The 24,432-nt window shown below is 38.8% G+C and overlaps 1 protein-coding gene and 1 pseudogene across 11 annotated transcripts in view; both read left to right on the top strand.

The window, feature by feature from the left end:
* Positions 1–24,432, top strand: part of SLC14A2 (solute carrier family 14 member 2) — a 691,185-nt gene that overhangs the window by 530,995 nt on the left and 135,758 nt on the right. The gene's annotated exons all lie outside the window — the stretch shown is intronic.
* The window catches only part of LOC140501502 (protein FAM133B pseudogene), a 41,054-nt pseudogene continuing 17,858 nt past the window's right edge, over positions 1,237–24,432 (top strand).

Genomic DNA, 24,432 nt, shown 5'->3' with positions numbered 1-24,432 from the left:
GCTTTGTGGCAATGGACAAATGAGCCTTAGTTCCATCCTCTGAAAAATGTGAATAATTATTACCTGTGCCATGAAAGGGTAACCAGAACGTCATGCAGATTGAAAAGTAGTAGTAGTGAGTGTACTCACTAGGACAAAGACCAGACAAGGGCAACACAGAGAAGGTCAAGTAATAGTCTAGGAAGCAAAGTTGGCTTTGGTGTATTTTCAAAGAGCATAGTACCTATTTAGGGGGGCAGTAGGCTAACCACACCTACTCCTCTATTAGCTGTGTCTGTGCTACTGGGGTCTGGACAGCTCTCATTAATTAGGAAGGCAATCTGCCTTTTCATTCACCAAATACTATTTTGTGTATGTAAGGCCCTGTGTGAGGTACTGAAGGGTCATGTAAGAAGGAGATCCAACCATGATAGCCAAGGAGCTTGCCACCTACTGAAGGAGATGACAAACATGGAAATTCAGCATTAACAGTGTAGTCACAATAGAAGGTAATACATGTGAAGTGCCCAGTGAGGGTGGATAATGCCAACTTCTTAAGGTTTTGCAAAGATCTTTACTCAAAACAACTCCATGTAGTAGATAATACAAATACTATTAACCCTGTTTTATTTCAAAAGAAAAAACTAAAAGTCAGAAAGGTTAAGTGACTTTCCCATAGTCTCATAGCACAATCTATGTTAGGTTTGAAAGCTTTGTCTCCTGACTCCAGATAAAGCATCCTTTCCATCACGATCAGTCAATCAACAAACATTTTTTAAATGGTTACTGTATGCCAGGAATTATGCTAGACTCTAGGAATACAAAAGTAAAAAATGAAAATGACCCCCGCCCTCAAAGATCTTGCATTCTAGTAGATGTGAAAGTAACTTTATTGGGGAAGGCACTATCTCTCAGTTTAGTGACTCAAGCAATAATTGCATAATTGCACTAAGAGTTCAAAGAATGGAGGTAAAACTGTGGGATGTAGTGAGTGTTCAGAGAAGGTTTCACAGAGGAGTCAGGACTTAAGATGAGTTTTGAAAAGTAGATAAGATTTGGGTAAGTGAAGAGGACGAAGGAGGGCCAGAAGGAAGGAAAGAAAGAGAAAAAAAGATGGAAGGAAGGAAGGAAGGAAGGAAGGAAGGAAGGAAGGAAGGAAGGAAGGAAGGAAGGAAGGAAGGAAGGAAGGAAGGAAGGAAGGAAGGAAAGAAGGAAGGAAGGAAGGAAGGAAGAAAGGGACGGAGGGAGGGAGGGAGGAAGGGGGGAGGAAAGGACAACCTAGAGAGCAAAGAATATCTAGGAGGAAAAAATGATGAAGAGGATTCATTGCTATCAAGAAGATGAGATTTGAGAAAAACATTTCTAAAATTTTGGCATGCAGAAACAGGGCCATTCTTGAAAGTAGGTCCCTGCCTCTCAGGTGTGATTTGCAATAAGCTCCTAGAGGGAAAGAAGCCTAATTCATGAAGACCAAGTCACTAATAGAAGAATTCCACACATGTTTAAGTAGGAAAAATATTTTAGGCAACCCTCCAATTCAATCCAAGAGGACTGGACCCTACTAGATGCATTTGTCCTCTGCTTTTCTGCATTGTCCTGAAACTGCTCTTTCTTATTTCTTTTCCTACCTATCTGATGGCTCCTTTTCAGTTCTTTGCTGGTTTATCATCAATATGTCCCCTAACTGTGCATGTACCACAGGGCTCTGCCTTGGACCCTCTTCTCACTTAAACACTCTCTCAATGATCTCATTGTGGATATCTCTTTTAAGTATCATCTCTGCGTATCATCTCTAGACTCCCAGGTCCATATTATTTCAGTCTCGAGCTCTAGTTGAACTATTACCAACTGTAATTCTGGTATTTTGAATGGATGTTCTATAGATATCTAAAATTTACTTAACATTTTCAAAAGAGAAATAATTATATTTTTTATAATATATTACATCTCTTTTCCAAACTTCTCTATCTCTGGGCATGGCCATCCTTCTAGTTACCCAGGTTCATAACCTCAATGTCACCCTCAACTCCTCACTCTCCCCCAACCCATATACTCATTTATTTTCCACATTATCTTATTTCTACCTCCACATATCTCATATTCATCCCTCTATTTTCCACTCAGCCATCAGTCTATCTCAGGCCCATTGCATTAGCTCCCTATCTCAAACCTTGCACTATTACCATTCACCCTCCACGTAACTACTAAAGTGACTTTTCTAAAACACAGTTCTGATCATGTTACCCTATGATTTAAACTCCAGTGGTTCACTGGGATTAAAGATAAACTTCTCTGTTTTGCATTAACTGTCCTGCACAACCTGGCCCCAACCAGACTTTCTCACTTCATTATAAATTAGTCTTCTTCATGCATGCCTTTGTTGTTCAGTTATTTTCCGTCATGTTCTACTCTTCATGACCCCATTTGAGGTTTTCTTGGAAAAGATACTGGAGTGGTTTGCCATCTCCTTCTCCAGATAATTTTACAGATGAAGAAACTGAGGGTTAAGAGACATGCCCAGGGTCTTACAGCTAGTAAGTGTCTGAGGCCAGATTTGAACTCAGGAAGATGAGTCTTCTAGACTCCAGGCCTGGCACTCTATACACTGATACACTTGGCTGCACACAGTCCAGCAAACTGACTTTCTTAGTATTCCTCATATATGGCACCTCATAGCTCTCTGGCTTTGCTATCCCTGGAATGACCTTCTTCCTCTCCTACATGTCTCAGAATCCTTTATTTCCTTCAAAGTTCAGTTCAATCACTCCCTTGTTCCTGAAGACTTTCTTGATCCCCCCTCCCTTCCCTAAAATACCTAGTTATCTATTGTATGCATAAATATAAATATATATGTATATATTCTATATACACCCTGATGTGTACATATTGTTTCTCTCTATTAGAATGAGGACAGGGATTATTTCACTTTTGTCTTTGTGTCTCCAGCACGTAAGACAGTGACAGGAATATAGAAATCACCTAATAAATGTTTATTGACTGGTTAACATGGGAAGGAGGGAGGGAAGACGTTAAAGAATTTGTAGTTTATTGGAGATGAGGTAAGATTATGTATGTCCAGGGCATTCTGGGAGCTCAGAAGCACAAATAATATCTCCTTGGGTTTCCATAAGTACTTTATGGTTTCAAAGTTTTATACCCTTTAACTCATTTCATCCTCAAAATAATCCTGTGAAGCACATGGCATAAGTATTATTATCCCCATTTTACAGATCAGTAAACTGAGCCTCATTGAGAATAAGCAATTTATTCTCTTATATTAAGTCACTTATATTAAGTCATGTGGTTAGCAAAAAAACTCAGGACTAGAATCTAGACCAGAGGTGGAGAACTTGAAGCCTGAAGGCCACGTATGGCCTTCTAAATCTTTAAATGTGGCCTTCTGACCAAATCCAAATTTTACAGAACAAGTCCATCAAAAGGATTTGTTCTATAAAATTCTGTAGTTCTATAAAAGTTCTGAAAAATTTGGATTATTTCTCTCTCTTTTGGACTCAGTGCCTTCTCTCAAGTTCAAGGGCAAGACTACCAAGGCAAACCACATTTGTCAATCTCTCTTTCCTGCCAGAGCCAGAGGAACATCAGCAGTATTGCTATAAGAGCTACCAATGATGCATAGCCATTGATTTCTGAATCGATAAAAATGTTTCCTTGTTGAGTTGGGAATATATCACAGGCTGTTAGTTTTGGCTTAATGCTATCTAGTGACTTGAAGTGTGCTGTTCTGGATTGTACAGGGTATACCTGCTGCCCTTTGGGAATGGTAGCTACTCTGAAAAGGGGGAATCCTTTAGGCCTACATGGTACCACTTAGCACAGCTAGATTTGAGTGACATTTACAAAGAAAACCAGACTCATTCCTTTGGCACCAAACACTGGACACATTCCAGAAGGCCAAAACCATAGCTATTCCCTTCCTTCAGAAAAAAGTGAAAAAGACTGTGTTTCCAGCAGTTTCCTAGACAAGTACCTCCCTGTCCTTTGGAGAGTTCTGACCCTGAATATATTTCTGAGGGTGGTTTACATCTATAAGGACTACTTTATCACTTGAAAAATACCCCAAACTGTATAGCTTGGCATTCAAAGCTTACCACAGTCTTAACCTATCTTTCTGTCCCACTGTCCCACCACTCCCCAACACATACTCTGCTGCAGTCAAATAGTCTGCTTATTATCCTCCAAACATGTGATGCTTATCGTAGCATTGGACAGCTCAGACTTAGAGCCAGTGAAAGTCTGGGCTCACATGAGAAACAAGAGGGGCAAAGTAGCCTTCTGGGATGGCTGAATTCTCTCATGTCTAATGGGAAAAAATCATGTTAAACCATGGAACTGTGGTCTGAAGCTGGTTGGAGCACAGTGCTCTTGAGACCCAAGGCTTTGAGTCATGTTGTCATGTGGTCCTTTTGGCTTTATTTTACTGCTTCTTTGTTGTGAATTGTGCTTCTAAGTCTGATGAACCATTGTGCTAATTAGTGCCCCAGTTACGAGGAAGACAGTGTGAATGACTCAGTGCAATTCTCCCTACTAGGTAAACAAATCAAAGTCCATATCCTTTGGATGGTGGGACAGTAGCATCATCATTATAGTCAAAGGATAGCCTAACAATATAGGACACTAGAGAAAGCACTGGACTGGGCATGGGGGCCTGGGTTCTGATCTGGACTCCAACATATAATAGATGTGTATCCATGGGCAAATCACTTAATCTCTGATCTTCCACTTCTTCATAAGCAAAATGGGAATAGCAATATATGTACTACCTACCTCACAATATAGTTGGGAAAAAATTATTTGAAACCATTAAAGTAGTACTAGAGTATGAGTTGTTATTACTTTCCTTGAAATACTACAGCAGAGCCAGTAAAAAATGAGTGGAAGTAACAGAGGCAGATTTTGATTTGATTTGGTGTTAGAAAAATAGTAATAGCTTAGTAGTAGTAGTAGTAGTAGTAGTAGTAATACTAGTAGTAACTGTATCACTAGTAGAAGTAGTAATACTAATAGAAAGCATTTATGTAGCATTTTAAGGTTTGCAAAGTTTTCTGCATGTGTTATCTAATTTGATCCTCACAATAATCTTGTGCTGTTATTATCCCCATTTTACAGATGGGAAAATTGAGGCTGGGAGAGGGTGAGTGACTTATCCATGATCACACAACTAATACCTGTCTCAGAAGTTGATCCCAGATCTCCGACTCCAATTTCAGTGCTCTACGCACATAGAGTGTATGTGTGTTCGTCCTTCATTGCCAAAGAAGACCATGCCATCAGAGAAATAATGACATGACTTGCACTTGACTTTGCTTTGAGTGAGGAAGGGCTATGCAGGTCACCAGCCTCACTTCTCCTCCAGAGCCATCTGAATCCAGTGACCAGGTATTTATCAGGATGACTGGAGATGACCCAGGATGAGGCAGTTGGGGTTAAGTGACTTGCCCAAGGTCACACAACTAGTGAGTGTCAAGTGTCTGAGGTGAGATTTGAACTCAGGTCCTCCTGACTCCTGCACTGGTGCTCTATCCACTGCATCACCTAGCTGCCCCTTCTATGCACATTATTCAAATGTTAAATGAACTGCCTTATGATGAGGTAAATTCCCCATCAGCAGAGATCTTCAAATAGAGGTTAGATGTCAGTCAGTTCATAAACATTTATTAAGTATTTGCTATTGTGCTAGACACTATTGTGCTAAATGCCGGGGATACAAAGAAAGGCAAATGCTAGTCCTCTCAAGGAGTTCACATCTGATGGGGATAAAACACACAAACATCTATGTACAGACAAGCTATATACAGGATAAATTGGAAATAATCAGCAGATTTGTAAGACAGCAGTGTCAAACTCAAATAGAAACAGATAGCTGGGGGCTGAATATTGTCTTAGAAAACCACAAATTAACATTATCTATGTTGTATTATATTTTCAATATATTTTGTTAACTATTTCCTAAGTTCACTTTAATCTGATTTAGTCCATGTGACAGGTAGATTGACAGCTCTGTTGTAAGAGATGCTGACAGCCCACATTATAAAATGAACTAAATAACTTCTGGATTTTGTACTGAAGAGAAAAACAGAATACTTGACTAATAATGGGCTATATATATAGTAAAAGGTGGGTAAAAGGAGAAGCTCGAGGAACCATGAATTGGTAGTAATTGAAATGAACCTAAGAAATCAATCTCCTAATTTTACAGATAAGGGAAGCTGAAGCCCTAGAGGGTTATGCCCCTTTTCTTTCCTCAGGTTACTTATTTAGTCGATGGCAGAGCCAGATTCCAGATTTACTGGGTATTAGATCTGGAATGGACTTTGGAGATCATCTGATCAAGAGATTCCTTCCTTTGGGTTGAGAGTCAATGGATGGGTTTCAGGAAGTCCATGACCTTGGATGGAACAAAAAAAGATTACATCTTTATATTCATTAACTGAAATTTGGTGTTTCCTTCTATTATAATGTAGGCAACAAAACATTATTCAAAGAAGATATCAGTAGGTTTCACAAATTGTCAATGGAATTCATAAAACAAAAGTTAAGAACCCTTGATGCAGTCCAACCTTCTTACAGACACCATAAAATTAATAGAGCCCCTGGGAGGTCAAGTAACTTGCCTACCTTTACATGGTTGGTAAATTTTAGAGTTTGGATTTGAACCCATCCTCCTCCTTCCACAGGAGTGCTTATTCTACTCTACTATACTCTCTTCTCAAAGGGGGCATGTGGAAGACAGGTTTATATCAGAAAAGAAAGAGATTTTAACCCAAACAGATAAAAATGTATCATAGAAATTCTTCCTTTGCTGGAGTCCTACTCTTATGCCTTGTCATGGCATGGAAGTGACTGGGAGCTATGGAAGGAGATCATGTGCTCTGGCAAGTACAATCTGGCTAGAAAAGCTTATTATGGAAAGGAGGAGCAGCTGCCACCACTTCCGCTGGAGCCACCCCATCACCATCGCCCACACCTCTCGGTCCTCTCAGCTAAACAGTAGCAGAGGCAGCCGCCAGGCACCATGGACAAGAAAAACAACCAGATGGCTTCTATGCATCTCGTAGCCATGGCCAGATCTCAAGGGGCTTGATCTGAGGCACCCACAATACAGGATAATCTGAATCAGCCAAGGCCCACATGTAAAGAACTGAAAGAACAGCTGGAAAAGAAAAAAGAAAGACTCCAAGGCATTAGCTGAATTCGAAGAAAAAATGAATGAGAACTGAAAAAGAGAACTGGAAAAACACAGCAAGAAATTGTTAGGCAGAAGTGAGAGTTCATCAAAGAAAAAAAGAAATCTGGTAGGTCTTCATCCTCATCTTCATCAAGCTCTGATTCTTCTAGCAGTTCTTCAGATTTGGAAGAGGAGGATAAGAAACAAAGGGAAAAAAGAAGAAAAAAGAAATGTTATTCACATAGATCTTCCAAATGCTTCATATCAGAATCTGAATCAGATAATAAGGTTAGCATTAAGAAGAAAAGGAAGTTGAAACATGAATATGAGACAGAAAAAGACATCAAAAGTCTGAGGAAGAAAAGAAAGGAGATAAATTCTGAAGATAAACCTGTGTCATCTGAATCTTTATCAGAATCAAATTGTATATAAAAGGCACAAGCAAGGAAAAAGAAAAACAGTGAGGAGCAAGAGAAGATCATGGAGAAGACAACAAAGAAAAAGAAGTGCAAGAAGCATGGCAAGAAGAAAAAAAAGAAAGTAGCTGCATCAGGACCAGAGGTGGCATTACCCCGGGACCCCCAAGATCTCCCTGCCAGAAAGTGCAATGTCTGAAGAAAACTTCAACTGTGAAACTTCCAGACAAATTTTGGATAGCAATCCAAATGTGTTTTTAGAGCCTGAGGCTTCAGGTGGAACAAGGCCATGATTGTTGCCTGCTGCTTATTGCATGGGGTGCATTATTCACCTTCTTTGTTTGGTCTGGTTTTTCCTCCCCAGACTTTTTAGATCTGGGAGATAATACACATTCTAAAGATGCATTTAAAGCGACAAATCAGAGATACCCAGATAACTACAGATGGTCTTTTTGAAGCAAGGGCATGACATTAATGCCCTCAAAATCTTTACTTTTGTAGACGTATATTATTTTTTGTTTACCTAGGGGAAGAGGTGTGATGTGGTGGGGCTAGCTGAATAGTGTGCCTTCTGACCCTTGCACATCCTCTTTCAGTTGGGCAGACACCGTGCTTCCCAGGGAGGCTGGTTGGTTGTAGTCTGTCCCTTTGCTGAACTTAGTAAATGAGGCATTCTGGAGCTTGACTGTCTGCTAGCTGCTTCAAATAGCAAAGAAACACAGCACTTGGCAAATGAGTGAGCTCCAAAACCTTGAAAACTTACCTCCACTTCCATCTTTTGAATATTTTTAGCAGTAAAATGTTATATAATTTGGATTAATTTGGTTATACTTTGGAGAGAATCATTTCAGAGGCACTGGATTGGATTTTTTTTATAGATAGCTAAAATATTCTGAAATATTTTGCATGTTTTATAGTTTAAGTTTTAACTAGCCAGGGAAATTCTACTGTAACCAGTGATCATTATTTTTTTTTATGAATTATGTTCTGGCTGCATTGTTTCAAGTGTGTAATTCCTTATTCTTGCTATAATAAATTCATTAACTGTGTTTAATTGCACACTTGATGAAAATACTTAGCATGTAAAAAGCCGTTTTCATCTTGAAGATGATTTGCTCAGAGCATATTAAATGGCAGGAATAGTATGCTATATGTCTGATTACATAAGAATACTGCTGCAATCTCAGTAAATATACCATTTAAAAAGTTTATTGTCTTTATTAATATTAAATTTAAGACATTGATTAAAGTAAAGTAAAACCAACACAACTGATATTCCTGTGGTATATTTTACTAAGATGGGATGCCTCAAATGTCTGCTGTTGAATTATGTTTACCAGTGATGTTAAAAGGAACCAGGAAGTCATTTTTACTTCTCACTTTTATAATCAGATACATGAAATATAATTTAATGTCCATTGTGCCTGCTATAAAGGGTGTTCTAACTGTAGTATTTTAATGCACAGAATATTTTTGGCATGATGAGAGGCTGAATAAATGGCTATTTTGCTTTAAAAAAAAAAAGCTCTGTTCATTTCATCTCCCTTTGTGTGTCACAAAGAAAAGGGAAAACCAGAAAATACTTGGAAGATCAATTGCATAGCAGCCCCTCACTACCCCCAACTTTGTAACAGTAAGAGAACAGATTTCTTAAGAGATATTTTGAGTCCTCTAGTAACCCCATACATCAGGTCGTTAAGTATGCTTCATCTTTAGAGCTTCAGTTCTTAATCCTTTCTTGAATGGTTGTGACGCTGGTGCCAACCAAGAGGCAGGAAATTTAAGAATAACATTTTGTATACAAATTAGCCATTTCTCAAAATGGTTTTCTGCAACAAAAATATAGAAAGATAAGTATGAGTGATTATTTGCATTACTACAGAAGTACCTATTTTAAGATGTTTAAAACACATTCTTCATTAGCTGTCTTATGTTTAGACAATTTTTGTTAGGCTTGTAGACTTGTCCAGGAACAGTGATTATTGGTGCCAGATATATTCGTTTAATTTGTCTTGGCTACTTATGGAGACAATGATTGCTGTCTGATGATTGTTTTAGTGATGCTCTTCAGTGCTAACTATCTAGAAAGAAAATTAGACTACTTTATTGTTTGTCTGATTACTATTTTAACAGTCTTCCAATAAAAGGTGGAGGAAGAAAAAAAGAAAAAAAAGGCGTAGTATGGCAGCCTAGTGTTGACTTGTGCATCCATACTCTTTAGACCAGCTTGGCTAAATCCCAAGAGGTTTATCAACAGGTTGAGCACAGGATGATGAATATTTTGGTCACAGTCTTGAGGACCCTCTACTAAGTAACAAAGGGATTGTGATAGGCATCAGTGATGGGAGGACCCATGGTGATTTAACCAAAGATCCTTAAAATACTCCAAAAAATCAGACCAAAATATAAACAGGTTCAAAGAGGAGTGGATATTTTTACTGACTAAACAATTAGTTTCAACATAGCCAGGAGGGTGCTGGTAAATGTTTAATGACTGACTCTTTGGGGAGAGAATGTATGCATGATATATTTTTAAACAATCTATATCATTAACATTTTCTTCATCACTTAAGTCTAGACAATCAACAAACAATAGTCCTGATTTGTAGCATTTGCCAGTTTCCAAGATATAAATGCTCACATTGAAAATTTAACAACTGCCTCTGGAGTGGGTTCAGCTGACTCCATCACACCTCTGAAAATAACAAAACGGAAACAAAAATGAGAGAATCCTTTGGGTGAAATCAAATTGGTATAAATGAGTCACCAATAAGTGAACAGATCAATCAGTCCATAAGTATTTGCTTGTCATTTTAGTCACATCAGACTCTTTGTGACTCTACTTTGGGTTTTCTTGGCAAACATATTAGGGTAATTTGCCATTTCTTCTCCAGCTCATTTTACATAGGAGGGAACTTAAGCAAACAGGGTGAAATGACTTGCCCAGAGTCACACAGCTAGTGTCTGAGACCAGATTTGAACTCAAGAAGGTCAGTCTTCTTGATTTCAGGCCTAGCAACCTATCCACTATACCACCCAAATGCCTTTCAGACCCTTGGTGCTGACTGAGAAGCTCAGAGAAGAAAAGAGAAGCAAGACCAGGGGTGATCAGATAAAATTTCATAAAGAAGGTGAAACTTACACTGGGCTTTGAAGGATACAGAGGATGGGAGAAGTATGGGGCAGGAAAGAGAAGATTTGAGGAATGTAATAAGAAAAATCAGAAATGAGATTGTGTTTATGGGAGAAATACAATGAAAAAAATGAGACGTTTATGTAGAATAGTGGAGGAAGTAACCACAGAAAAGTCAGAATGTCAAAGGTCATCTCAGAAGTCATTAGACATCTACCTTGAGGTCCGGGGCAGGGGAGCAAAGTAATGAAAGTGGGGTGGGAGAAGGTACTAACTTAGCTCACACTCCACTTGAGAGAAAAGGACAGGTGGTCCTTTTAGTTTGCTGCTCACTTGGCAGAACAGAGGAGACTGTTACCTCTCTATCACCTGTAGTATAGAACCCCTCCATTGACTGGGCAGAATAAGTTTTGAATCCCACCACATTGTCATCTTTATCATTCCTCCCTATGCTGAAAAAGTTCCTCAGATTTGTTAAAAAGTCCCTGAAAATCACAAAGGCATCCTTTGCTAGCTGAGCTCAATACTGTTGGAATCCCAGGCCAGAGTGCCTGCAGGACTGCGATGTGGGGCCTTGCAATCCAGGCCCCTCCTCCCGTCCCTCTGCCCACAGTCATCTCCTGTCCCCAAGATTGGGGTTTCAGAAGCCCATCTCATCACCTACCTTTGAGTCTCCTTGTCAGTTTTCCTTCCCTCCTCCAAGTGCTCCAAGGTAATTTTAAAGAACACCTCATTTAGCTTTCATTTTGCTCTGGCCTGGCTTCCCCATAAATCAGAACTGAAGGAGAACTTGAGAGGACTGAGCTAATCAAGACTTCAATCTCAAAAAAATGGTTAAATATAAATCAACATGGCTGAAGGCTCTCCAGAGCTTCAATTTTCTTTGGAAGCCTAGTTTGTCTTGCTTGCCTTTTCTTTTCTGCTCTGAATTTCATCCCAGCACCCCCAGTGACATTTCCTAAGTATTTTTAGAAGTTTTCTTTGAAATAGAGCATGAAGCAATACATCAAGTAACCCGTCTCTTGACCCGGGGGAGTTTGCTGGTGTCTCTTAGGAGCCGAAGAAACTTCAGGTTTCAGAAACTCCTTCCTGATGAGGCATGAGCTAGTAGAATACCATGGAAAGAATTCTGACTCTGTAGTCAACAGACCTGGGTTCAAGTCCTGCTATAATGTCTCCTCCTTGGGCAAGTCACTTCATTTCCCAAAATCTTTTGTTTGCTTATCTGTAAAATGAAGGTATTACACTAGATGGACTCTGGGATTCCTTTCAACTCTGTGTTTAAATTTGGTTTTGGTTTGATTTTAACATTGAGGAGAAGGTAGAACCTCAACAAACATAATGTTTATTATCCATCTCAGAATAAATCCTGAGCAGTTTGTGATAGACGGACCTTTTTTCCGCTCTAGTTTCAGAAGTCCATTGCTGTGTGATTGTGAACATCATTAAACTTCTCAGTGCCCCAGGAGCAGATGCCCATATGCATTTGTAGACAGAATTTCCTCATTGGAAATTCTCTACTCTGCTAATGAAATCACACTGTTCAAAAGTTCTTCTTTCTGCCTCTCCCTCTCCCTCTTCCCCTCTCTTCCCATCTCCTCTCCCTCCTCCTCCTCTTCTTTTTCTTTTCTCTCTCCTTCTCTCCCTTTCCCCTTCTCCTCTTTCTTACTCTTTCTTCCTCTCTTTTTCTCCTCTCCCTTTCACACCATGTTTTCTAGAACACTTCTATTATAAAAGATTTAAAAACTAGACTAGAAATCCCCAAGTGTTGGAGTATAAAGAGCAAAGTAATTCAATTTTTATAACAGTATCCTAATTAACCAATGTTTTAAGGACCCAAGAAATGAATGGAACCCTTCTTGGTACTTGAATTTTTTAAGTGCAATTAGGTATAACCCTTGCCCCCTGAGAAATTTAGAAATGAATGGAGGCAAAAGAGATAAAGACAGATATAACATAAACACAGCTAAATCTTCTATACTTTTTTTTAAAGGAACAGAGGGAAATTGATTATTCTATCATCACATATTGACTGAGCACCCACTGTGAGCCCAGCAATATACTAAGTTCAGTCCTTATCCCTGTTCCTAATCCTAACTAGATGGGGCCCATTATGGACACACTGAATCCTAGGTAATCAAGTGGCTGATTTGTGTAGCTTGGGAATGAGCCCAGGTAGCATCTTGTAGAAGTTAATCATTCAATAGCACCCTGCCTAGACCCCTGTCTGTGAAACTGAGAGAGAAAGTAAAGGGGGGAAGGTATATGAGAGACTGAGTCTTCCTAGCCAAAGTATCAAGCTCTTTAAAGTTTAGTTTAAGAAATATGATTCTAATAGTCTTCAGGGTTAGTTTCTGTACCAGTAATAGAAATCTTTACCCAGCATGACTGAAAAGTGGGTTAACTCACAGAAATTTAGTACATTAGTAAATTAGACAATTTAATGGAGCCCAGGGAGGAAAGTCTTGAACCTTGGTAAAATATTAACTGTGGAAATGTTAATAGATTTTTCACTATTTATATAAATGTTACATAATCATATATAACTGTATAAAGTATTTGACAATTTTCAAGAGAGTTTAACATAAATTATCTCATTTTAAATAGTACAATAGCCTTATAAAGTAGATAAGGCAGATATCCACCTCATTTAACTACAGAGGATACCAAGTCTTAGTAAGTTTAAGCAATTTGTCCACAGTCACTCATCATTTTGTCAGAGCTAGAAGCTAGGTCTCCCAACTTGCAGTCCAGCATTCTTTACTGCTTGACCCCATTACTTCTTTGGGTGGCATTTTAAAAAAGAACTGTAATAGGCAGAGAAGCTTACAAAGCACTTTATGTAGGTAATTTCACTCAAGCCTTACAACATCTCTCTGAGGAAGGCATGACTGAGTTAGAAGGAACTAGAATATGTAAATATAATAGAAACCTGTGTCCTAATCTACCTCCAGCCTCTTCCTTCTACCACTCCTTTCTGCATCCTAACTCAAGACTAAGTTTGCTCAAAACAAAAACAAACAATGAAAACAGAAATCAAAACAAAAAACTTCCTACTATCTTTCTCAAAAATCTGCAACATGTCCCCATTACTAACTAGATAAGGTTAACATAGATGATTAGATGAGTTAGAAAATTATTCAGGTTAGCATTCTTCACCAACCATAGGCTAAACCTACCTATTCCTTTTGCCAAATTTGGAGGGGACAATTATGGGGTGAGGAAGGGAAAAGGGGATGGTTGTAGGAGTAAGGACCACATGAAAGAAGTAAGGCAATGAAATAGAAGCTAAATGATACCAATGACAAACTTCACAATTTTGCCATGGGCCAGTCTTAGCTTGGTACCATATTGCGTGGAATACAGTGCTTTCTCTTGAGGCAAGATGTTCCATGCAAGGACAGGAATCTGTTTGGTTCTTACCTAGCAGTTCAATAGAACACATAACCTGTGGTCCATGTATATGATTCATTTCTGCCCTCAGATAACCCCAGGAAACATGGAAGTTTTTAAAATTATTTTTTAAATTATCAAAAATTATTTTTCACTTTCTCCCACCTCCAACCTTTAAAAAAGAAAAAGAAAACTCCTCGTAACAAATATGTATAGTGAAGCAAACCAAAATCTTGCGTTAGTCATATCCAAAAAACACATTTCTCATTCCGTACTGAGTCCATCATCTCTTTGTAAAGAGATGGGGTAACATACTTCAACATCAGTCCTCTGGACTAATTGGTCCATTAAGTTGGTCAATGCATTGATCAGAATTCTTAGGATTCTCAAAGCTGTTTGTATAGTATTATAATTATGTATATATAGTGTTCCCCTGTTCTGACCATCTTATTCTGTATCAGCTCATGCAAGTCTTCCCAGACTAAAACCATTTATTTTATCCTTTCTTCTGGCATAATAGTATTCCATTACATTCATATGTCATAATTTTTTCAGCCATTTCCCAATTGATGGACAATTCCATTTGAGAGAGCACAGAGTGACTCTCCCCAGTACATAAGCCTGTTACAGTGACAGAGGGTGGATCATAAGGGGTTTGGCACCTCCAGATCAAAACTATTTTCTGGGCTATTGAGTCACCTGTTGATCAATGTTTATATCAAAACAGAAACTGCGAGTTTTCAGATCCAAGAGAGATGTCCATCTGTTGAGAGAGTTTCCTTGTAATCCTTCCTGAAGGCAGAGGAATAGTCGAGTTGACTTTTTAAGATTCCAGTCTAGCTATAGAATTCTAGGACTAAAAATATCTGACCTTACCCCAGAAAATATTCAATACAAAGAAATCTTTCTCTTGCTTTCTGCTTACTGATCTTAAGTGTCAATCATATGGACATATACAGCATGGAAGGACAGAAATAGCCTGAGAAACTAAGAAAGTCAGTCACCAAGTCATATGGCTATGCTACCAAAACCAAGTGGTTCCCCAGTTTTTGTTCTCTGGAGGTTCTCAACTTTGACCTTCCTCTATCAATGAGAAAGTAAAGAGCTCTGTACCAGGCACTGATCTCTGAAGGGCCTTCCAATTCAAAAGCCTATGACCAATGATGACCATGGGGGATGCTGCGAAAGAAGGCCTGAGTCCTACCTTACAGGGGTGGGGAACCCCTGTAAGGGCCTACATGTGGGTTACATGTGGCCTTGAGGCTACATATCAAGGATATGTCCAGGATCTCACAGTCAAAAGGAAAAGAACTGTTGCATCTTTCCCAAGCTGATCATCAGTGTGCTGGGGTTTGCATTTTGCTGAGATGAATAGACAATCAAAACCAGATGTAGTTTGTCAGGGAAGATTCTATGACAAAGCTTGAACAGAGCTTCGGAGAAGAAGGGATCTAGTTTCATGGCAAAGAGAATAAAATCGTCCTGACACAGCACAAGCTGCCAGTCCCCTAAATGTGAAACACTGTCCCGACTCACCTCTGCTTCTTGGAACCCCTCACCCTCTTCAAAGTTCAGCTCATTCAAGAGGCCTTTCCTCTCCCCATGTTTAGTGATACCCTCTCACCCCAATCACTTTGCCTTATTTGTGAATATCCGGCATCTATTCACCGGTGAACGTGTTCTACCTCTCTACCATCTACCCCATCCCCCACTGGAAGGAAAGCAATTTGATGTTGGGGATTGTCTCACTTTTGTTTTTGTGTCCCCAGCACCTGGCAAAGGTGCCTGGCACCAAGTAGGAGCTAAATGAATGCTGATGGATTGATTGATTGATTTACTTGGTGTGGAAAAGTAAATGTTGGTAGATAAGAGGGCAAACTTGGGTTCTAGTCAATAGGACTTAAACAGTGCTTAAACACTTTAGTGAATCTTCTGTCTTAGTGATGTGATCACTCACCCTTTTCAAGGGTTCTTGTCCTGATTCTATCACTTGCCAGTTGTTTGAAATTGTCAGGTAACTTAGTAATAACTCATATTTATATGGCACATTGTACTTTACAAAGTGCTTTCTTCAAAACACTGCTATAAGATTGTTTTATGATTATAAAATTTTCTAGATGGGGAAACTGAGGCTCTGAGAGTGATTAAGTGATTTTCCCTAAGTCTCACAGGTTGTATGTCTCAGAGTTGGAATGTGAATTCAGGGCTCTGTGACTTTCTCCAGTTTCTCTTCTATGTGTCTTGTTGCATGTTGTCTTCCCCATTAGACCATGAGTTCCTTGAAATTAAGAACTGTCTTTTGCCTTTATTTTTACCTCCAGCACTGGAGCAGGGTAAGCTACATCTCAATTTTTGAAAGAGGGGAGAGGTTGGTATAAGTAAACTATAAGACCAATGCTCAGCAAAATATTCAAATGGTTTATTTGAAGTATGATTTGTGAGATTATGAATGGTGTTCACCATCACAAAGTAATGTCAAAATAATTTCATTTTCTCTTTTGACAGTTATTAGACTATAGATCAGAGGAAAGTCCACAGACATAGTATACCTACATTTCAGGAAGGTATTTGACCATTTCTACACGGCAGTATCCTGGTAGAAAGAACGGAGAGATGATAGATAGATGATAATGTAGTTAAGTGTTCAAAAATGGTTTGATAACTAGACCCAAATTAAAGTAATTAATAGATTCTTGTTATCTTGTAAGGTGATGTGTAGTAAGTAGGATGCTGTTGAATTTGGTCTTTGATCCTGTGATGTTCAATATTTGGTTCCTTTCACATCTGAGATGCTGTTATTTCAACAATGTAGAAATTAACACCAACTAGCTATGTCATTTACCATTCTGTTCCTCTTTCTTCATCTGAAAAATTAGGGTGATAATACCTACCCCCCACCACTTCACAAGGATTCCAGAAGGCTAAAACATAGTTAGAAAAACAGTATTCAAAATCTTGTTTGGGAAAACAAGACATATGTGTGTGTACATATGTGCATATGTACACAAGTGCTTAAAGACTTTAATGGATGTGATCACTGAGGTAAAGTCCTTACATTTTCCTCCTCTGTACTTCTTATGCATTATACCCCATACATTCTCCAAGTGTAGAGGAGGGAAAACCTCTAGCTCTTCACCATAAAGTAAGTAGAAGACAGAGATGCAGAATAAGAAATTCATTTTTGGTCATGACTAATTTGGGGATACATTTTGTTTGACTGTGCTTACAAGGGTTCTTTTCATTTCTTTCATTTTCTCTCTTTTCTTTCTTCCTTTCTTTTTAGTGTATGAGAGGAGAAAAAGAACACTTGATAATAGAAAAAGTAATTGAAAACATTTAAAAAACATATAGCAAAATAACTAAAGGGCAGCTCTCTTCAATAAAGAAAGGTTATATAGAAAACCATTCAGTGACTGCCCATTGCCTACAAAATGCAATGCCCCCTCCTCTGTCCAACCTCTCAGGAGTATGTGTACTCTGGGCCCCTGCTGCCTCAGCCCCTCAGGAGTACAACATATCCCTCATCTTCAACCAGACTGATCACATCATTCTCTCACAGACATATCATGCTCATAACCACCTCCATTCTAATCTTGATCCTCTTCCTCTTCAACCACCTATTTAGCAATCAGTAAATCAACCAACACGCATTTATTAGGCTCCTACTGTGAGTCAGGAACTCAAGACCCAAAGAAGATAATCCAACAGTCACTGTCCTCAAGGAGGTTACTCTGTTAGGTCTGCCTCCACTGTGAAACTTTTCCTGACAATTTATTACATCAGTCTTTATTTCCTATCCTCTGAAGAAAATTGGGGCATTGAAGATCCTACACAAGTTAGTGCTTAATTATACATTTTCTTGTACATTTTTATGGCTTATTGTTGTTTCAGGTCTGTTAGTCTTATAACTAACTATAACTCCTTGAGAGCAAGAATGCCAGCTTTTTCTCCTCTTTTACCTTTTCCCCCTTTCCCTCCCTCCCCCACACAGAACCTAATAGTGGTGAGCATATAGTAAGTGGCCGATAGTTGCTTGTTGGTTGATTAATCAAAGATGCTAATTATTTGGAAAGTAAAGAAGTATATTCCATGTGGGCTATAGCGTGCAGGGCTGTAAAATCAGTCAGGAAGATATGAGTTCTAGTATTAATTCTGTTACTAGTTAGCTATTTGACATTGGTAAGTCAGAAGTGAGCCAATAGCCCCCATTTATATAGCATATTATACTTTACAAAGCATGATACATAGAGTACACTTTATAAAGTATCTTCACAATGATAGAAGATCATTATGTAATTGTAAACATGTAAAATGTAAAACACGTAGATGGTAAAACTGACTAAGGTTGGGTTTCTCAGAGTTGGAATCTGAATTCAGGTCTCTATGATTTTCTCCGGTATCTCCTGTATGTATTTTCTTTGTATATAGTTCTTGCATGTTCTCTCTCCCATTAGACCATGAGAGCTTTGAAAGCAGGCTCTATCTTTTGCCTTTATTTTTATCTCCAACATTTAGCAGAGGGCCTGGCTCACAGTAGGTATTTAGTAAAGGCTGCTTTTTCCTCCTCATCTTCTCTCCCTTCTCCTCCCCCTAACCCCTTGTTCCCCTCCTTGTCCTCTTCCTCCTCCTCCTTCTTCTTCTCTTCTTTTTCTTCTCCTTCTTCTCTCGAGGTCCATTATGCTGCTCCAAATCTCAACAACCTCTCTCAGTCTCATTTTCCTTACAGTCAAAATTAGTTAATAAGAAAGCATAGGCTTCCTACTTCATAGGGATGTTTTAAGGATCTTTTGGGATACTGGGCCTCTTGGAAAACTTTTTGGAAAGTCTAAAATTCAATGTAAATACAAGGGATTAATATTATTTACTATCTTCATTATCATCATTATTACAAGAGGCATTCGGCTCTTGGAGATAAATGATGTGTAGGCTGTAGCTTTATGCATCTTATTTAGTCTCTAGAGGGTTTTGATATTTGCAGTCACATTCAATAGTGTTCCCTTCCCAAGGGAAAAAATTTAAAAAAACAACGAAATGAGAATGAGATTAGTAATAAAATATTTCATATTTTTATAGCACTTTGGTTTGCAAAGTATCATATAGATGCTATTTCACTTCAAAGAATGAAATTAATTTGTAGTCCAAAGTACTCCTCTACTTTCAGGCCAATGCTGGGCTTTAAAGGTGTTGGAACTTTGGAAATGGCCTAACTATACAACCCACTGTACTAGATTATGGTAAAGACTTTAACACCAAGTCTAGCCTCAAGGGATTGAGGATAATGAACAGGAAGTCATCACATCCATGCTCTTACTTTCAAACTGACCTGCATGTAAGTTACCCCCAGACTCTCAGGGCAGCTAGGTGGTACAGTGGATACAGTGCCAGACCTGGAGTCAGGGAGATTTATTTTCCTGAGTTTAAATCTGGCCTCAGACACTTACTAGCTGTATGACCCTGAACAAGTCACTTAACCCTGCTTGCCTCAGTTTCCTCATCTGTGAAATAAGCAACGGAAGGAAGTGGCAAACCACTGCAGTAACTTTGGCCAGAAAACCCCAGATGGGGTCACAAAGAGTCAGACAAGACTGGAAAACAACTCAACAACAACAAAACTCTCTGACCCTTGTTTCTAAAGTTTTCCAAAGAAGCCTCCTTTGGCCTGCAGTGTTTCCCAACACATTCTGTCAGATTCTGTGCTCTTTTAAGAGCTTTTGGAGGGCAGCAACTCCAGAACCTTACAAGGCTTTAAGAAGATATTAATGCACATAGCTTCTTAGCCTTGAATGCAATTCTGACCTGATGCCATGATGACCACATGTCCACATGTCTACTGACTTCTGTTTTCTCCCTCCCTCCTCCCCCTAATCCCCCCCCCACCCCCGTCTCCCTCTCCCTCTCTCTCCTCTCAGGGCCACAAAATATTAAAGCTGGGAAGGATATTACATTTTTTTCTAGTTTAGTTCCATTGTATACATAAGGAAACTGAAGCCCACAAAAGTGAAATGATTTGCCCAAGGTCACATATCTGGTAAGGGGAAGAACTAGAACTTGAACCTGGACTTCTGAAACCAATTCCTTTGTTCTTTTCACTAAACTTCCCAGCTCTTCTGACTTCTTCAGACCAGTTTCCCAATCTGTCTTCCCCTTCCTGTACCTCAGACTCTTTTCTTCCTCTGGTTTGATTGTGTTGATACTCCCATAGCATGGCCTCTGCTTTCCTCAGCCATAATCCCTGGAACCTTGGGCTTCTGAGTCCTCTGCTCTGGGTCTGGTTAATTTGTCATTCCGAGACTTCCTTCATTGTGTACTTCCTGGAATACCCTTCCTCTCTTACAGAAAACATGTTCAGTTTCAACTTGACCTCACATGATTTTAAAAAAGCACTAAATTATGATCCTATGCTTTGGACCAGAAGACCTAGATTCAAATCCAGTGCTTAATTAATATTAAGTCATTTAGCCTTTCTCAAAATCAATTCACCCATTTGTAAATTGTGAGGACTGGTTTAAGTGACCTCAAGATTTGGCCCAGCTTTAACTCCTATAAGGCAGCAGCAGGCCATGAAAAAAACTGCGGGCTTAAGCTCAAATTTCACTTCTCACTCTTCTAGGTGTGCAATCATTGCCAAGTCGTTGCCTCTCCATTTCCTCATCTCTACTATGAGATTCATAAGAACTAGGGTATCAAACCACAGCATTGTTATTGGTCTCAAATGAGATCATGTATTGGAAAGTGCTCTGCAGACTTGGCAGACATTTAACCAATGTCAGTTAATATGAATGACCTCTCCTTTAAAGTTCAAATCCTTCCTCCTATAGGAAGCCTTCTATTATCTGACTTGGGGCAATAGTTTTCTTCCTCAGACTTCACCTAATGGTTTTGTTTTTGCCCCTCTTTAGTGCCTTAATCACATAAAATTGTATATTTCCATTTTCTGTCCATATGCCTTGCACATAGTAGGTATTTAATAAGTGCTTACAAATTGAATGATTAATTGAATTGCCTTACCTACCTACTAGACTGTAAGATTCGTTAGGGATCATGTCTTATCTAAATATCTTATCTCTGGTACCCAGGGCAGAGTTCTGGACACAGAGTTGCTGAATATAATTGTATTATAAAACAAGCTGTAGTAGAGAGTTTGCATAGGAAAACAATAGGAGATTAGGTCAGGAAGACAGGTAGCAGGTATAACTTAAAGAATCTTTATGCCAGGAGGAAGACTTTGTCTCATGGGCAATGGGGAACTATTGAAGAGTGCTGATCAGGAAAGGCCGACGAACCGATGAAACCTGAGTTTTTAGAAAAATTAGATTCAGAAATTTAGATTTAGAAAGATTAAGTTGGTGGCCCTGTGCAGGATTTGGTCGGATGTAGGAGGGAAGTGAGAGATGAAAATGAAAAGGCAAAAAGCCAAAATGAATTAGAGAACACCTGCAGGTATTTGTAGGTTAGTAGGTAATTTTCCTTCCATCCACTGATTCATAAGCCAAGAGAAGCTCCAGTCACGGAAAGCCTGAGGAAAATACTTGGGGTTGCCCCATGCCCCAGCCCAGATGGCCAGCCAGCCAAGCTCCCACTTGTCACCTCCTAGATGGTACAGTGCTATCCAAACAGACACCTATGATGCTTAGGGAGGGATGAGGAAGCTCCTAGATGATTTGGATTTGGCCATCTCAGCCTCCCTGAAGTTCACTTAAAAGCTCTGCTCACACATGAAGTTACGTTTTTTCCTACACCTAGAAGCCCATAGAACCTCTGTTCTCATACAGATTCTATTACTACGTTGTGACCTTAACAATGTGGCCCTGTGTAGAAAGAGTCATGGTTCTACAGTCATAAGAAACAGAGTCTAAAATCCTTCATAAGCTAGCCCTTTCTTATCCCCCTCTCTTGTTACCACTTTCTTCCCAAAACACACTCTTCAATTCAGTAACTTTCTCCTGGATGTTTCATGAACAAGACATTCCATCTCTCAGCTCCAGACACTCTCTCTGCCTGTCCCTCACACCTGGAATATTCTCCTTCCTTTGCTCCCAACTACTGACCTCCCTGACTTTGTTGAAGTCCCAGCTAAAATCTCACCTCCTACAAGAAGCCTTCCCCAACCCCTCTTAATTCTAGGGCCTTCTCTCTATCAATTGTCTTCTATTTATCCTGTATATAGCTTCATATATATGTATATATGAAATATAAATAACATATATGCGTATATATATATGTTCTTATATATATTTGATTGCATGTTGTCCTTCTCTCCATTGTCTTTTACCTCTTTTTGTATCCCCAGGACTTATTTAATACAGTGCCTGGCATATAGTAGGTGTTTAATAAATATTTATAGAATTGATTTGGTCCTGTTACTTCAACCTCTCTACACCTCAGTTTCCTCATTTGTAAAAGAAGAGCATTAGGCTAGCTTTGATAGGGTCAAAAAAGAAAAGTCATTCTTTTCCCTTCAAAATCAGTACTAGACTACTTCCTCTCTCTGATGCCAAACTTCAGACCTAGACTTTGTTTTTTAAAGCACAAGGCAACATTTTAAAGCAGCACCTTCCAGGCAAAAATGAGGAGTGTGTGCGTTTTTCTCCCTGGTGAGGGCCTCTGACTCATAAAAAAAGAAAATCATAAGCTACATATGTAAGGAACAATTTAGAGTGATGTTTCTTGTCTTAATAGAAAGCAAGAAACATAAAACATTCCAGTCATTCTGAGTCACTGTCAGAAGAGCTCGATGCTGGATTTGAATCTTGTCTCAGTTATCTATTAATTGTAAGACCTGCAAGTCTTAACTGCAGTCACTTAACTGCTCAGAGTCTCTATTTTCTCATCTGTAAAATGGGGATAATGATATTTACACTACCTACTTCCTAAGGTTGTTCTGAGAAAAACACTTTTTAAACTCTGAAGTACTATTGAAATGAAAAGCATTATAATCTACTGAAACCATTTGGAAGACGAAACAAAATTTGATTCAGTAAATAATCAAGTGAATAGAATTAATGGGATGTTTAAAAGGGACCTCAGAGATACTCAAGTCCAGTAGTTCTCAAAATGTGGTCCAGTGAAGCCTGAGAGTCTTTGAGAGCCTTAAAAGAGATCACTGCAAGTATATAAAATAGTATTATCTTATCATAATACTAAGATCTTTTAATTTCTAATATGGAAACTCTCCATCTCTCTTAGACTGTGAGCTCCTTGAGAGCAGGAACTCTTTTGCATGGTTTTGTATTCCCACCACAGTGCCTGGCACATAGGAGATGCTTAGTAAATGTTTATTGACCTACCAACAATATATTTTTCTTTTCTGCTAATTCTGTCTCTCCTAGCTCTGGGGTTAGCATGCAAAGTCCTGACATCCAGAGACCTTATTTAATCTTAACTTTGAATGCTGATGAAATTGATGCTTCCTATGGGTTAAAATTACTTCCTACCTAAATTAGGAAAACTCTAAAAGTTTGACATTTCTCTGCTCTCTCTACCACTATAAGTAGAGGCCTGGCTAGTCTAGCCCTTGGTACTTGATAAAGGAGTCCTTGGACATGATCTGGTGCATGTCACTCACCTGAGTTTAGTACCCACAGTCTGATCTCATTCAATGAGGCATCATAGTTTGGTGGACTAGGAATCAGGAGATCTGAAATCAAGTTACAGCTCTGCCACTATTTTGCTATGTGACCTTAGATAAGTTGTTTCAAGTCTCTGGGTCTTGTTATATAAATTATGTGAGAGAAGGAGAGAGAAAAGAGGAGAGAGAAACAGAAAGCAACAGAAGGCAACAAAAAGCCCTACTATCTAAACAAAAAAGATAAAAGGCTGAAACAAAGAACTATAGACCAATATTATTAGTAGCTATTGATTTAAAAATTGTAAATAAAATCCTATCAAACTACAACAATTTATCTAAAAACCATTCATTATGACTAAGTTGGATTTATAGTAGAGGATTCAAGACAGTTCATTAGGAAAAGAATCAACATAATGATATTTAAAATGCCCCAAACCACATAATTATCTAAATAGATGCAAAAAATAAAAATAAAAAAGCCTTTGATAAAGTACAACACTTGTTTATGCTAAAAACCCTACCAAGAATAAGGTTAGAGGGACCTTTTTTAATATCATGAAAAGTATCTGTTTCAAGTCTCTGGGCCTTAATTCTCTCATCTGTAAAATAGAACTAATGACACTTGCATTTTCTACCTCAAATGGTTGCTGTGAGAATTAAAAGAGGCAGTATATATGAAAGAGCTTTGTCAACTACAAGTCAGATGTAAGATAATATTTTCAAGGTCCCACTGGTTTTGAAGGAAAGAGGCATAAAG

This window comes from Notamacropus eugenii, chromosome 4 (assembly GCF_028372415.1).
Source record: "Notamacropus eugenii isolate mMacEug1 chromosome 4, mMacEug1.pri_v2, whole genome shotgun sequence".
Classification (NCBI taxonomy): domain Eukaryota; kingdom Metazoa; phylum Chordata; class Mammalia; order Diprotodontia; family Macropodidae; genus Notamacropus; species Notamacropus eugenii.
This window is presented reverse-complemented; position numbering and strand designations above follow the sequence as displayed.